This window comes from Ambystoma mexicanum, chromosome 4q, assembly GCF_040938575.1.
Source record: "Ambystoma mexicanum isolate Mex_15411 chromosome 4q, UKY_AmexF1_1, whole genome shotgun sequence".
Lineage (NCBI taxonomy): Eukaryota > Metazoa > Chordata > Amphibia > Caudata > Ambystomatidae > Ambystoma > Ambystoma mexicanum.
In genome coordinates this window covers 466,734,104-466,748,115 of record NC_090928.1, presented here as the reverse complement: position 1 = coordinate 466,748,115, position 14,012 = coordinate 466,734,104, and positions in this window count along the sequence as shown.

Sequence of the window (14,012 nt, the reverse complement as noted above, 5' to 3'; positions counted from 1 at the left end):
GTTCCAGAGTGTTATCCACCGCTTCTTTTTCTGTGGTAGTGGCAATTTTTGTACGGTCTGTAAAAAAAAAAAATATGTTAAATGTATACAAAATAATATTTATTAATTGGTTTATATAGTAAAGTGTTTACCATTAGGTGCACTATCTTCTGACATTTCGTCTTGTGGGAAATGCTCCTCTAGCCACTCCAGAGTACTACACATTTCTGTGAGAAAACAAAAAACTAATATATTTTTTTTTTTATCTAATACAGAAAGTTTATAAATATATGAGTAAAATGAAGTGCACTTACTATTTCAGGAAAGTATGTGATGAGTAGTCTGTACGTCTGGTCTTGCTCTTAGTTGTGGAGTGTCTGTGAGGTAATTATGTTGGAAGCCACTTTATCCTCTTTTGGTATATTCCATTTTAGAACATATTTTATTTAAATGAATGGTTAGTGTGTTACATATATGGGTTACATTTCTTAAGTATTACTACATATACTTTGTATGTGTGCTGGTTTGTGAAATTGTTAAATGTTACTATGTTATGATATAACAATTACACATACCCCCCCAGAGTTTTTAGGTGGTGGTACTGTTGTTCGAACATGTCCGCGGACAGTCAAATTCAGTAGAAAGGGCTCAGTATGTTCCATATTACATGTACATAAAGTCAAAGTTATTATTGTTACGTTGTGCTACTAAAAAACTATGAAATTCAGTAAAAAAACTTTGTTAAAGGGACGTTATGGTTCAGTTGCGCAACGTAAAACCTATGAAATTCAGTAAAAAAACTTTGTTTAAGGGACGTTGTGGTTAAGTTGCGCTACTAAAAACCTATCAAATTCAGTAAAAAAACTTTGTTAAAGGGACGTTATGGTTCAAAGTAAAAACGAAAAACCCCTGAAATTTGGCAGTTATGGTAAGATAAGCAACCATAACTCGCGCCACTGTGCACTGCTAACACTAACACCCAGGATATCGAAGATGACATCACAAATGTAATTGATGATAGTATCTAAAGATACTATAGATTATGCACTTGAAACATACCAAATGCGACAAGCCAAAGGATCTCCAATCAGCATATGGGAAAAAAAGTATAGAAGCACAGGCTTTTCTGCTACTCTTTCCAACTGGAAAAGGAGGAAGGTACAATGATAGACCCACACAGATAACAGCATCAGAATATCGTTCTCTACTAATGTATTCTAACGACCCCAGATTCAGACAAAACGTGGAATACATATTCCACCTTCTCTTTGGAAGTGAACTAATAACTCTATGCTACGGAGTTGCACACACATTAAAATCAGGTACCCATTTTCAAAATATGTCAGCTATGCAATTATTACAAAACGTGCAAGAAAAAGATGAGGTTTTACAGTCAAGTATTACAAATCTTTTAGCAAACATGCATGGTACGAAAGAGTACTGGTTCCGACGTCACAGAGATGCACGTTGTATGATAAGAAACCTTGGCCCACACACTTGGTTTGTAACATTAAGTTGTGCAGAATATGCATGGGAAGATTTACACAATTTCCTAAGCATAGCAAACAAAAATGTAAAAAAAAAACAGATATAAAAACACCAGGAGAACTCTGCTCTCTAAATCCTGTAAATGTATCAAGATATTTCAATCATCGCTTCATTGCTATGCTACACTTTATTTGTAATAAGACTGATCCTCCCCTCGGAGAAGTACAACACTTCTTTTGGAGAAAAGAATACCAAGCCAGAGCAGCACCACACATCCACATGCTTTTGTGGATTAAAGATGCTCCTAAATTTGGTCAGGACAGTGATGCCACTGTTTTGCAGTTCATCCAAAAATATGTCACTTGTGAAATCCCTTCCCAAACAACACATAGTGAACTTCATGCACATATTTTACAATTTCAAAGACACAAATGTGGGAAATATTGTTGTCGCAAATATTTAAAAAAAAAGGGAAATACTACACCAAATGCTGCATTGGTTTCCCTAGACCACTTTCAACAACAGGTCAAGTAAACAACTTCATGTCTTCAGTCAGACATAGTGTCGAAGGTAAATCACCTAAGAACACATATTACATAAAAAGAACAGATGAATCAAAATACATCAATGATTAAAATGCAATCATTGCCCTCCTATGGAATGCAAACATAGATGTGCAGAACATTGCAGACAATTCCACTGCAGTTGCACGATATGTCACAGCCGACTTAACCAAAGCAGAGAAAACAGAGCTTCAGGACCTCTGGGATGAGATATCAGCTGACAAAACACTATCACACAAATTGTACATTTTAGGCTTACAAATGCTCTCTCATAGCGAATGTGGCTGCTATGAAGCTGCAGACTGTTTAACTTGTACTGCCTTTATGGAAAATCTGACAATATAGTATGGCTAAGTCTTGGTGCTGCTAAATCTAGAAAGAGAGTTCTCAAATCATATGAGGACATAGAAACAATAGCCAAAAATGATCCCAACAGCCAAGACATTTTGAAAAACAATTCACTAGACACATACTACCCAAACAGGAGTACCACTTTGGGAACCATGTGTCTCTACCACGTAGCCCAAAACTTCACATAAAAAAATAATGTTAAACCAGATGAAAAGAAAGGTAGTTAAAGTGTGGTAAATTGTGAAGGCAGCTTAGTGAAACTTACTAAACGCTGCTTAATTAATCATATCAAATTGTCATTAAAAACTCCTCAACATAAAGAGCTGTATTACATGTCCCTGCTAAAACTTTTCAAACCATTGAGAAAAGAAGAAGAGTTACTGGATAATTATGACTCCTATGAAGACGCTTTCAAAGCAAATGAAAGCACTATAACAGCCGTAAACTTTACATCATACCAAAAAATGTTGCACAATGAACAGCAACACGAAGAAGAACTCCAGACCCAACTGCAAGTGGACACTCCTGACAGTTATCAACCTTCCGTAACAGGAAGCCAAGAACCACTTATAACAAATTTGGCAGGATTAGCCATGACAGAAGTAGAAAACACCTTGTGTCAGTATGAACAAGATACAGAAGACATTGCTGTGCTGAAATCACAACTGAACAATGAACAGCGTGGCATTTTCCAAGAAATAACAAAACAAATTGAACATGGTATGGAACATGAAAATAAAAACTGTACCTGCCAAGACTACAAACCTATACTGCTATAAGGGAGTGGTGAAGCTGATTCAGGCAAAACATTCTTAATCAAAATCATCAGCAAGTTCCTTCAACAACTGACAAACAACAAAGTGTCAGCTGTTGTAACTGCCCCCACAGGTATAGCTGCCTACAACATAGCCGGTGTCACTTTACACTGATTACTACTCCTTCCAGTAGAACATCAAAACAAATTGGACTATTACAAACTTTCCACAGAAGCTGCAAAGGAACTACGCAGAGTTTTCAAACAAATGAAAATGCTGCTAATATGTGAGGTGAGCATGGTCTCCAACCTAATGTTGGCTTTAATTCACCTTAGATTGGTCCTCAAAACAATCTATGACCAGCTCTTTGGAGGAAAACACATTATTGTTTTCGGAGATCTTCTTCAATTGACACCAGTGAAAGCTGAACCTATTTTTAAAACCTTACGGCACAAACTGTGCCGTAAATCTCTTGGCAGCATAGGCAATTTAAACCTTTGGCAACATTTCCAATGCAGAGAATTAACTGAAAACATGCGCCAGTCTGCAAACCTCACATATGCCAACATCTTAAAAAGTATTAGAGTTGGTATACTATCTCAGGAAGCACAATCAATATTAAAAACCAGGCACATCCATACACTCTATGGCCATAACCCATGTGCTACAGATGTGATGCAACAATTAGCACACAAAAATGTCAATTGTATGTCCTTGATTCCATCTCTTGCTAGCTGTTCCAAATTCAATGAAACTAAGTTGAAAAAAGAAATGCAACCAATAATTGAAATTTGCTACACAGACAAACTGGACGTACATGGTATGACACTACCTATGTGTCAATAAGCCACAACAAGACTAAATACCTTAGAAAACTCTATCTCCAACACAGCTGGTTTGGAGAAAATATTAAAATGATCTTTAAACTGTAGACCAATGCTTAAACGTAACCTTGACTTGGTGCAAGGACTAGTTAATGGAGCACTTGGTACAGTTGTTGGTTTTCAAACATACCCACATGACAACAACATTCAGTTTGTCAATATTCTCTTTGACAAACTATCAGAAGTAAAAACAGCTCAATTCCTTCTTTTCAAAGACATGTATGTACACAGAGAACAATTTTCTCTAACTCTACCATACGCAGTCACCATTTACAAATCACAAGGTCTTACCCTAGATAAAGCATTGATAGATATTGGGAACACAGTCTTTAAGGACGGCATGAGCTACGTAGCACTATCACGCTTACGTACACTTGACGGTCTGTTTCGAATCAACTTTGATGCAAGTAAAGTAAATGCTGATATTCCTTGCATTTTACAATACAATAGACTACGTACACTATACATAGTCTTCATCCTAAAACCTATCCTGTTCCACAAAAAGAAAAACTTTGTAAAAGAAAACTACTTCAAACAGAAATGCAAAAGGATCTCACTGCAAATCCTCCAAAGAGAAGAAAATAAGCTAATACTGCATCAATTACTACAACCTAAGAAAAATGTACTACTCAAAGTAACTCAGGTACTTCTTCAAACACACTCCAAAGAAATGACTTGGACATAGAACTATCTGGTCAATTCAAATTTTCAAATATAACAGGTGTAAATTGCAAGCAAATGTAGCAATACATATTCTATTTCAATTGCCACCAATTGTTGAAATTTACTTACACAATACAGACCAATTGTGTTTGCAAATGTTGGTCCTTCATAGAAATGCAAGCAACAATCCTGACAACACATATAGTGTTCATGGAATAAGACAATAATTGGACTACTGTGCTGGAATGGTGAAATTCACTATAAGCTCACAAGAAGATCCACAAGAATTTCTAATGTACCTACTACAAGTACTGGAAAACAAAAACATACTTATGAATGAAATCTTCCAGATTTCGTACATGTGGAAACCTACATGTACTCTGTGCAACAATATGGCACAGGAATAAATCCCTAATGAACGTTTTGTGTTTGTATCCATACCTAACTGTGAATCCGTTCCATTTCAGCAACTTGTACAAAATGCAAACCATGGCAGATTATGTACTACCTGCAATTCAGATAATCGCTCCACCTTACAAATACAAACACGTAGGGCCTCATTACACGGAAGGTGGTAGGGGATTACTGGCACCGGTAAGGGCACCGGTGCCGGTAATCCCCACCGCCCTACTACGAGGTCCCTCAGCGGGTCCTGTCCTTAACGTGTGGTCAGACAGGACTTCAGTGAAAATAACGGTACCGCAAATTGTGGTACCGTTATTTGCTCCTTCCCCATTCTCATTGAGCCCTATGGGGGCTCAAATGGGAATGGGGAATGGTTCTAGGAATGGGGACTTACCGGTCCCGCAAAGGTCGGAGTAGGCCGGTAAGTTCCTATTCCAGGAACCTGGCCTCTGACGGTGGTAAGGGGGTAGCCATGGCTACCGCCTTTGGTCTTGAACTTTGGTTTTGGGTGCACCCAAGACTCTAGGCCCTGACCACAACCACCATATACACCCAAGACTCTAGGCCCTGGCCACAACCACCACAGCATATCACACCCATAGATCACACCCATAGAATCAAACATTTTAACTATGCCATACAGGCATTTTTTATGTCCGCAGACACCGTGGGTGTTCTTCGAACAGTTTCAGCTTGCCTGTGAAAAGTACGGACAGGAATAGTGTCCTCAGGACACCCCTGCTTGCCCAATTACGGTCATCCCAGACACCGTGTGTGTTCTTAGAACAGTTTCAACTTGCATGCGAACAGTACAGACAGGTATAGTGTCCTTGGGACACCTCCATTTTCATTTTATTACAGACATCCTGGACTCCATGTGTGTTCTTATAACAGTTTCAACTTGCCTGCCAACAGTACGGACAGGTATAGTGTCCTTAGGACACCTCCATTTTCATTTAATTACAGACTTCCCGGACACCGTGTGTGTTCTTAGAAAAGTTTTAACTTGCCTGTGAAAAGTACAGACAGATATAGTGTCCTTAGGACACCCCCTTCTGGGTCGATTGCGGACATCTAGGACAGCGTGGCTGTCCGCAGACACAACAAACACAACAGGGGTGCCTGCCACCTAAATAGATGCAATATTTGACTCATCTCTTACTCCCCCACCCTCCCCAAACAGTCTTACACACCAACATACTTGCCAAAATTGTATTTCTCCGCCGTTTGTGACCGCACTGTCCGCAGATATCCGTGGATACAAGATGGCGGGCATTCCCAAAAATCCGACGCACTCCATGCTCTTTGCCATCCAATCAGCGGACACGTTTCATGTCCATGGCGCAAGCCGATTAGCCAATCATGACACTGTCCGCGAGCGAACAGGGAAGTGTGTGAACTGACCTGACATAGATATCACACATTTGTTGTGACCTACTTTTTGGTCATTTTTTAAAAAACTACTGGATGGATTTTCAACAAAGTTACAAAAGCATGCTTTCGGGACCCAGCCGCTGCTCCTGCCATACATTTGGTGAAAATCCGTCCAGCGGTTTGGGCTGTAGGCATGAGCAAAGTTCTTTCCCCATTCAGTCTATGGAAAAAAGAAATTTGGTGTGGATTCGTCCATATCTGGGTAAAGTTCTATCTGTTGGCTTGTTGCAGATTGTTAGATACCTGTTGTCGAATTGTAACGGTTATCGCTTTTTATTTATATTCTCAAGTTGCTAATCTATCTGTTGGGTTGTTGCAAATACTTGTGGCAGTTAGATACCTGTTGCGTATTCTAACTCTTTATTTCTTTTTATAATTTAGTGGTATTGATTTATCTGTTTGGTTTTTGCAGCATTTTGGGGCAGTTAGATACCTGTTGGCGTATTGTAACTGTTTATAGTTTTCTAATTGAAGTTTTAGTAATGTTTATGTACAAATCAGTTATTGGTAGTATTGATTTATTTGTTTGGTTGTTGCAAAATCTTGAGGCAGTTAGATGTCTGTTGGCATATTCTAACTGTTTATTTCTTGTTTTTTTTTCATTGGTATTGATTTATCTGTTTGATTATTCGAAAATCTTGGGGCAGTTAGATACCTGTTGGTGTATTCTAACTGTTTATTTCTTCTTATAATTTAGTGGTATTGATTTATCTGTTTGGTTGTTGCAGAGTCTTGGGGCAGTTAGATACCTGTTGGCGTATTATAACTGTGTATAGTTTTCTAATTGAAGTTTTATTAATGTTTATGCACAGATTGGTTATTACATTTTGGTTTTAAGAATATTAAATATGCGTTTATAAGATTTGCTGGTAATCTTTGCTTTAGAGAAATGGTACTATCATTCCATTCGAACCATCCACATTTCTTTTTAATATATGCAGTGTAGTGACCTGCATTGGTTGTGGCTCCTGCGTGGTAGATTATACCTATTGGTGTGAAGGTTTTCTTACCAAGTGATACTTGACCATGTGTGAATCCAGTCAGTTAGCAGTTGTTTCTGGTACCATCTGCATTGTACAGTAGAAGCATTAGTATTATGTATTTACTATGTGTTTGTATTAGTAAGGTGGAGCGATTATCTGAATTGCAGGTAGTATATAATCTACCATGTTTTGCATTTTGTACAAGTTGCTGAAATGAAACAGATTCACAATTATGTATGGATACATACACGAGGCGCTCATTAGGGATTTATTCCTGTGTCACATTGTTGCAGAGAGTGCATGTATGTTTCCACATGTATGAAATCTGGAAAATGTAATTTCTAGGTATGTTTTTGTTTTCAAGTACTTGTAGTAAGTACATTAGAAATTCTTGTGGATCTTCTTGTGAGTTTATTGTGAATTTCACCATTCCAACACAGTAGTCCAATTCTTGTCTTATTCCATGAACACTATACGTGTTGTCAGGATTGTTTGTTGCGTTTGGTTTCTATGAAGTACTAACATTTGCAAACACAATTGGTCTGTACTGTGTAAGTAAATGTTGTCAACAATTGGTGTTAATTGGAATAGAATATTCATTGCTACATTTGCATAGCAACTTACACTAGTTATATTTGAACATTTGAATGGACCAGATAGGTCTGTGTCCAAGTCATTTTTTTCAGAGTGTTTGTTGCTTCTTTGAAGAAGTACCGAGTTACTTTGAGTATTAGGTTCTTCTTTGGTTGTGGTAATTGATGAAGTATTAGCTTCTTTTTGTCTCTTTGGAGGATTTGCAGTGAGATCCTCTTGCATTTCTGGTTGAATTATTTTTCTTTTACAACGTTTTCCTTTTTGTGGAACAGAATATGTTTTTAGATGAGGGGTGTATAGTGAACGTAGTCTATTGTATTCTAAAATACAAGGAATATCAGCGTTTAATTTACTTGCATCAAAGTGGATTAGAAATGGGCCGTCAAGTGTACGTAAGCGTGATAGTGCTACATAGCTCATGCCTTCTTTAAAGACTGTGTTACCAATGTCTATCAATGCGTTATCTAGGGTAAGACCTTGTGATTTATGAATGGTGACTGCGTATGCTAGAGTTAGAGAAAATTGTTCTCTGCATACATACATGTCTTTGAAGAGAAGGAATCAAGCTGTTGAGCGCCCTATCCTTTTTACTTCTGAAAGTTTGTTAAAGAGAATATTTACAAACTGAATGTTGTTGTCACGTGGGTATGTTTGAAAGCCAACAACTGTACCCAGTGCTCCATTAACTAGTCCTTGCTCCACATCAAGGTTACGTTTAAGCGTTACTCTACAGTTTAAGGATAATTTTAATATTTTTTCCAAACCAGCTGTGTTGGAGATAGAATTTTCTAAGGTATTTAGTCTTGTTGTGGCTTGTTGACACATGGGTAGTGTCACACCATGTACGTCCAGTTTGTCTGTTGCGGAAATTTCAATTATTGGTTGCATTTCTTTTTTCAACCTTGTTTCATTGAATTTGGAACAGCTTGCAAGAGTTGGCATTAAGGACATACAATTGACATTTTTGTACGGTAAATGTTCCATAACATCAGTAGCACATGAGTTATGGCCATAAAGTGCATGGATATGCCGGGTTTTTAATATTGTTTGTGCTTCTTGAGATAGTACACCAACTGTAATACTTTTTAAAATGTTGGCATAGGTGAGGTCTGCAGACTGTCACATGTTTACTGTTAATTCTCTGTATTGGAAATGTTGCCAAAGGTTGACATTTCCTATGCTGCCAACAGTTTTCCGGCAGAGTTTGTGTCTTAAGGTTTTAAAAATTGGTTCACCTTTCACTGGTGCCAATTGAAGAAGATCTCCGAAAACAATAATGTGTTTTCCGCCAAAGAGCTCTTCATAGTTTGTGTTAAGTACTTCTTGTAATCTGAGGTGAATCAAAGCCAACACTAGGTTGGAGACCATGCTCACTTCATCTATTAGTAGCATTTTCATTTGTTTTAACACTCTCCGTAGTTCCATTGCAGCTTCTGTAGAAAGTTTGTAATCTTTTCATTTGTTTTGGTGTTCTACTGGCAGGAGTAGTAATCGGTGCAAAGTGACACCGCCCATGTTGTAGGCAGCTAAACCTGTGGGGGCAGTTACAACAGCTGACAGTTTGTTTTTTGTCAATTGTTGATGGAACTTGCTGATGATTTTGATTAAGAATGTTTTGCCTGAACCAGCTTCACCACTGACGTATAATAGTATAGGTTTGTAATTTTGGCAGGTACATTCTTTATTTTCATGTTGTACACCATGTGCAATTTCTTTTGTTACTTCTTGAAAAATGCTACGCTGCTCATTGTTTAGTTTTGATTGTAGTGTACTTAAGTCTTCTGAATCTACATACTGACACATACGGCCTCATTACGAGATTGGAGGTAGCCATGGTGCTATTAGCTACCCCCTTACCGCATTCTGGGTCCGGGTTCATGAAATGGGGACTTACCGGGTCATTCCAACCTTGGAGGACCCGGTAAGTCCCCATTCCGAGAACCATTCCCCATTCGAGCCCCCATAGGGCTCAATGGGAATGGGGATGGAGCTAATAACAGGCTAGCTAATAGCGGGCCCGTTATTAGCTCCCTGGTCCCTTAGCGGCTCCCGCTAATGGCGCCTGGTAAAACCAGGCACACATTGCGGGACCCGCTAAGGGACCTCGGAATATGAAGGTAAGTGATTACCAGCACTGACACCCTTACCGGTGCCAGTAATCCCTTACCTCCAACCCCGTAATGTCTTCCGAGATTGGAGGCAGCCATGGTGCTATTAGCACCATGGCTGCCTCCAATACCGGTACTGACTCCGACCTGGTTCAATGGGGACTTACAGGTGTAGTCCGATCTTTGCGGGACTGGTAAGTCCCCATTGAAAATGGCAATCCCCATTCCCATTTGAGCACCCATAGGACTCAATGGGAATGGGGAGGAAGCTAATAATGGTACCACAATTTGCGGTACCGTTATTTTCTCCCTGGACCCTTTGCGGCTCCCGCTAAGGGCACCTGGTAAAACCAGGTGCATATAGCGGGACCCGCTAAGGGACCTCGGAATAGGGCGCAAAGGGATTACCGGCACCGGTGTCCTTAACGGTGCCCGGTATCCCTTTGCGCCCACCTCGGAATGACGCCCATAGTTATCTAGTATTTCTCCTTCTTTTATCAATGGTTTAAAGAGTTGTAGCAGAGACATGTAATATAGTTCTTTATGTTGAGAAGTTTTTAATGACAATTTGATATGATTAATTAAATTTAGTTTGGTAAGTTTTACTAAGCTGCCTTCACAATTTGTCACTCTGTATCTACATGTTTTTTCATCGGGTTTTGTATGTGAAGTTTTGGGCTATGTGGTGTAGACACATGGTTTCCAAAGTGGTACTACTGTTTGAGTAATATGTGTCTGGTAAATTGTTTTTCAAAATGTCTTGGCTGATTTGAGAACTCTTTTCCTAGATTTAGCAGAACCAAGACTTAGCCATACTATATTTTCAGATTTTCCATACAAAGCAGTACCGGTTAAACGATCTGCAGCTTCATAGCAGCCACATTCTCTATGGGAGAGCATTTTTATGCCCAAGCTGTACAATTTCTGAGACAATGTTTTATCTGATGACAGGTCATTCCAGAGGTCTTGAAGCTCTGTTTTTCTGCTTTGGTTAAATAGGCTGTAACATATTGTGCAACTGCAGTGGAATTGTCTGCAATGTACTTCACATCTATGTTTGCATTCCACAATAGGGCAATGATTGCATTGTAATCATTGATATATTTTGCTTCTTCTGTTCTTTTTATGTAATATGTATTTTTAGGTGATTTACCTTTAACACTATGGGCCTCATTACAACCCGTGCAGTAACCATGGCGCTACTAGCTGCCGCCAGTATTTTACCGATTCCGCCATGGTGAATGGCGGAATTACCGTCCCATTCCAAGGTTGGCCGGGCGGTGATTCCCCATTCACCATTGGCCCTTCCCCATTTTTGCCCCCATAGGGCTCAATGGAAATGGGGAAGGCGGTAGTTACGGTACTGCAAACTGTGGTACCGCAATTACCGCCAAGGTTCCTTGGCTGGTCCAATCCTTAACAGTTGGTAAAACCCGCAAATGGACCTCGTAATTAGGCGGTAAGGGGTTAACAGCACCGCCACCTTTTACGGCACTGTTGGAATTTCACAAGTGACATATTTTTTTATAAACTGTAACACAGTGGTATCACTGTCTTGACCAAATTTAGGAGCATCGTTAATCCATAAAAGCATGTGGATATGTGGTGCTCCTCTGGCTTGGTATTCTTTTCTCCAAAAGAAGTGTTGCACTTCTCCGAGGGGAGGAACAGTTTTATTACAAATAAAGTGTAGCATAGCAATGAAGTGATGATGGAAATATCTTGAAACATTAACAGGATCTAGAGAGCAAAGTTCTCCAGGTGTTAGTATATCTATGTTTGTGTTGTTTTTGTGTGATATGCGTAGGAAATCATGTAGATATTCACATGCACATTCTGCACAACTTAATGTAACAAACCAAGTGGGTAGGCCAAGGTTTCTTATCATACAACGTACATCTCTGAGATGTCGGAAATAGTACTCTTTCGTACCACGCATGTTTGCTAACAGATTTGTAATGCTTGATTGTAAAACTTCATCTTTTTCTTGCACTTTTTGTAGTAATTGCGTAGCTGACATATTTTGAAAGTGTGTTCCTGATTTTAATGTGTGTGCAACTACTTAAAATAGAGTTGCTAGTTCACTTTCAAAGAGTAGGTGTAATATGTATTCCACATTTTGTCTAAATCTGGGATCTTCAGAATACATTCATAATGAGCGTTATTCTGATGTTGTTATCTGAGTAGGTCTATCATTGTACCTTCCTCCTTTGCCAGTAGGAAAGAGTTGAGGAAAAGCACATGCTTCTATACTTTTTTCCCCATATGCTGATTGGTGATCCTTTCATTTGTTGTATTTGGTATGTTTCTAGTGCATCTTCTATGGTGCCATTAGAGTGTAATGGATGAATTGTATTATGGTCTAAAATATTGGATACTGTAGCAGGATCTAGAAGTTCAAATTGACCAGTTTCTGGTGACTCTTGAATTATTTCAGTTGTTTCCCTTAAGTTTTCTTCAATATTTATTTCTTTGTAGTATTCATTATTGTCTTTTAGATATTGCAAGGCTTGTCTAACTTTATGTAAGTCTACTAGTTGTTGCCAATTTATTTTGTCTTTTGTAGGTACACCATTTACTAAGACAATTAAAGATTTTTCTATTGGATGTTGCACTCTCAGAGTGTGCACATTTTCTTTTAGATCTAATGGTAAATATACTACTTTGCCGGAAATGCCTTTCACCAATTCAGAGGGAGGTAATTTAGCTGTTTTTGTTGAAGGCGTATTATTGCTTGAAATGGGTGCACTGTTGGAATTATGAGGCTCTCATATAAATTGAGTTGTTGCAGTGGTTTTGGTAGAGGGAATAATTCCAAATTATTTGTGATAGCACGTGAAGGAGTTTTATTGGTATCAAGCTTTGTAGTGCAGTAACTGCAAACTGTTAAGGGTCAGTTATTTCGTATTTGTTTTCTGCTATAAGGTAGAGAGATAATTCAAACCATTTGGAATCTTCATTGTCTTTTATTTTGTATGTTATGTCTATAGTTTTTGTGTTACTTTTATAAAAAGTTCTGCAGCAACACACACACACATGGTTTGGTATTTCAGTGGATGTACTTTTGAATTTTAGTATTTCTTTTTTGTATGTGTCTAGTAGAAGGTTGCCATGCGCAGAATTGTTGCTAGTCTGTTGTAAAGCTTTTGCATTTTGTAAGTAGTTTTCACTTCCAAAGTATTTACTCTGGATATGGTTGATTTCTTCGAGTAGGTCTTCGGCTGTACCATGTATACGATTGTTATTTAAATTGACTAGTGCTAAAGCAGGACTTTTAGCATAGTACAGTTTATAAACTATATCTCTTTTAGTTGAATGATGTGTTGATATCATTTTGATATGATGGAAGCTGCTTTTGCAAATAGGTCCTGAAATGCAGGCCAATGAATGGCCTTGCAGTCCTGTGTATTTGCGCACTGGACAGGTATCCATATTTTGCAGCAGTTTTATTTTGATTTTACCTTTGCCTTTCACATATTGATTGAGGAACTGGCGTAAGGATTTGAAAGATTTTTTGGCAATGTTGCACATTGACGTGCATGACCATTTGTATACTGGACGTTCTGGTTCAGTCGAATGGAGAATTGATTCTGAGTTTTCGGGATATATTTTTGTAAGCAGTATTTCTTGTTCCATTATGGTATTATTAAGTTTTTCATAACCCCACCTACTGCTATGGCTGGCAACTGTGTTTGTATGCTTCTTCATTGAAATATGGTGCTGTGCTTCTGGTGTGTCTCCGTTCACCTCCACAGATATTTAAGAAGTTATTTTTGTTGACATTCCGTTTATTGAGAAGCCTTTT